Below are 3,427 nucleotides of genomic sequence, written 5' to 3'. Positions count from 1 at the left end.
CCCCTCTGCGTGAATGTCCATCAGCCATTCGCTGCGGTCCTGACGATTTTAAAAGGCGGAGCTTATGCCGTTTGACCACGCCCCGTGCATCCTGCATTTCACTGACGAACGTTGAGGTTCTTCCAGCCAATCTTCATCTCTCCTTCCCGTTTTGCCTTCTCGTGACGAAAATAATACACAGAAGATTGCAGAGAATCCAAAAAGATCGAACTGCGCGGTATCTGTGGATACAAAAACAAAACTGCATTGGCCGGGAATCGAACCCGGGCCTCCCGCGTGGCAGGCGAGAATTCTACCACTGAACCACCAATGCGTTGATGAGATGATCTGTAAAAGGGTTTAAATAATTTAAAAGTTATTACTCTAAATATTATTTCGATGGAGTTGATTAAAAAATGCAAATTATGTCGCTGATGTCACGGCACGCAATGGACCTCCTCCTCCTCCTCTTCCTCCTCCTTTGAAGAGGTAACGGTGATTCTTCTTCGTTCCTTGATGAAAGCAAGAGCACAGCCGGCGACAAGTTCCTGCAAAGCGAATCAAACACCTCTTGCTGGCGAAGCATCGGAAATCAATTTCCCCCTTTCTGGATTTTATTTTCCTGTCTTCTCCATTTGCTTTTCCACCCGAGGACGGGAGGTGGTCTTGAATTTTGGCCATGACCCTTCGTCCCTTTGGTGCTCATTTTAAAAACCTTGTCTTGCCATGACCAAGACCTCGGCCTGACTTTGCCTTGTCATGACCTTCAAACCACAAGTTCTCCATGACCTTGTCACAAGACCTTGCCTTGCCATGACCAAGACCTTGGCCTGACTTTGCCTTGTCATGACCAAGACCTCGGCCTGACTTTGCCTTGTCATGACCTTCAAACCACAAGTTCTCCATGACCTTGTCACAAGACCTTGCCTTGTCATGACCTTCAAACCACAAGTTCTCCATGACCTTGTCACAAGACCTTGCCTTGTCATGACCAAGACCTCGGCCTGACTTTGCCTTGCCATGACCAAGACCTCGGCCTGACTTTGCCTTGTCATGACCTTCAAACCACAAGTTCTCCATGACTTTGCCGCTGCGTCCAGTGACAAAGTCCTGGCATCAGTTCTCTGAGACTTCATGCGTGACAGAAGTTCATGACTGATGAGTGAACATTACTTCACAAACGAATTGCACCAACTTTGGGGAAAAAAAACTACGGAAAGTTCACAACAAGTGCCTGGCTTCTCCAGGACAATTCACCTGCACATTCATCATTCGTTTTGAGGGTTTTGGCTTTCAAATTGTTCTTCATGATGGACATTGGTGTCATTATATGGTCCAGCAGCAACATGGGAGAGACATCGGACAACATGCATTGAAGTCAATGCACGGGGATTATGTCGAACAACAAGATTAGAAACTTTCATGATGAAATGCTCTTTACTGCTCATGCTGGAAACTTTGGGATGACTTCGCTGGGATTGGATTCGAACCACAGACCTCGAGACGCTCGAACCATTATCATCACATCAGTTATTGTGGGTCGTATCCTGTACTTATCCCGAGCTGCTCATCAGGGTCGAGTACAACTTAACCTTGAAAACTCGAGTCTGGCTCCTCCATCAAAGAACGTTTGTCGGTGTAGAACCTTTGCCTCCACCAATGTCCATCCAACATCATTTTTGTTTACACATTGTCATTCTGAGCCTCACCAATTTCCTGTGTGAGACTTCCAATCATCGACGACCATGGCACTCCGGTGGAGTGCACACCTCCACCAGGCCAAACAGTTTCGGTTTTATATCCCACTGATAGGCTGGATCTGGATTCGGACCTGAAGCAAACTCTACATCGGCTTGTTCTTGTCACCTGACTAACTTCTCCACCTCGTTTTGTCATAATCCGTCCACAACTTTTTGAGATATCTTGCTGACAAACACAGACAGACAGACAGACAGGGGTGAAAAGATAAGCTCCGCCCACCTTTGGTGACGGAGGTAACAAAGGAATCTATCAATAATTCCAGCAATCTCTGTGTGTGTGTGTCTGTCTGTCTGTTTGTGTGTGTCTGTCTGTCTGTCTGTCTTCCTGCGGCCGCCGTTTATCGACGACCGCCGGTCCGATCTCATTGAAACTTGCCAGGAATATTGCCGGGGACCTGCGGATGTGCCTTTTCGAGGTTTGATATCGATCGGACGAGCAGTTCCCAAGTTACGGCCATTTATCTGTCGACCAATGACAAGACACGGTGTTATGACGTCACGAATGACGTCACAATTAATGTTTATTTATTTATTCATTTTTTAATTTATTTATTTTTGCACAATCGACGGTCCGATCTGATTAAAACTGGCCAGGAATATTGCCGGGGACCCGCGGATGTGCCTTTTCGAGGTTTGATGTCGATCGGACGAGTGGTTCCCAAGTTATGGCCATTTATCTGTCGACCAATAACAAGACACGGTGCTATGACGTCACGAATGACGTCACAATTAATGCTTATTTATTTATTTATTTTATATTATTTCTTTTGCACGATTGAAACTTGCCAGGAATATTGCTGGGGACCCGCGGATGTGCCTTTTCGAGGTTTGAGAGAGAGAGAGGCTGCACATTATGGCACTCACCTACGGGCACGCACCTACGGATCCGTACTAGTTGATTACAATTAATAAAGGAGCGGTTGGCGTGGTCACCTGGAATCCTGGGGTCCTGAGTTCAATCCCTACCGTTGAATTAACACCAGGTGGGGTTGACTCAGCCCGTCATCCTTCCGAGGTCAGCGAAAGGAGTACTAGTGGAGGAGCCAAAAGGCTGCACACGAAGGGACGGGGTATCGATGGATTTATTAAATCTGGTGTTGGTGTAGCACAAGCATGATGGGCCGAATGGCCTCCTCATGCGCCTTAAATTCCTTGTCATTCCTTGTAAATCATAAGCAAAGGTGTTCAAACCGTTGCTGGGGAGTTGTTGTCACCGCACTAAAATGGCGGCGCCCGTTGCTAACCGGAAGTAGGCCAAGGCTGCATCCAATCATTGGAGGGAATACGATGCAGCGTTCATCGGTGGATACTTTGAATTTATCCAGACGTGTAGTTATTATTACAGAGCTGGTCTTTCTTTATGTCTCCATTTTAAAAAAAAATTGTATTTCGACATTTTTGTTTTGTTCTGTCGGCTCTTATTTGATAAATTGATCGTATATATATAACAGACTTATATAGCGACGACGATATGGTTCCACCTTTTGCTGTTTCATACATTTCGGTCGGATATTTTTTCCACAAATGTAACCAGGCTATATTTATTTTCTCCTTTATTATTACTTCAAAAATAATGTAAACAATAAAAAAATAAGTCAGTGGTGTTGGAGAAATACGACCGAATGAATGTGTACGGTATCTGTCCGCCATGGCAGAATAGTTCGCGGCAGTTTAGTCGTTTTTTTTTT

At 45.4% G+C, this 3,427-nt stretch overlaps 1 non-coding gene across 1 annotated transcript; it reads right to left on the bottom strand.

Annotated features, from left to right (window-relative positions):
* Positions 1–242: 242 nt before the first annotated feature.
* On the bottom strand, positions 243–313 carry TRNAG-GCC (transfer RNA glycine (anticodon GCC)). Its single transcript has one exon. It is a non-coding gene; the product is annotated as a tRNA-Gly (tRNA).
* Between the last annotated feature and the right edge of the window lie 3,114 nt (positions 314–3,427).

Source organism: Eptatretus burgeri, chromosome 13, assembly GCF_056783735.1.
Source record: "Eptatretus burgeri isolate ZD-2024b chromosome 13, Ebu_testis_v1, whole genome shotgun sequence".
NCBI lineage: Eukaryota > Metazoa > Chordata > Myxini > Myxiniformes > Myxinidae > Eptatretus > Eptatretus burgeri.
This window is presented reverse-complemented; position numbering and strand designations above follow the sequence as displayed.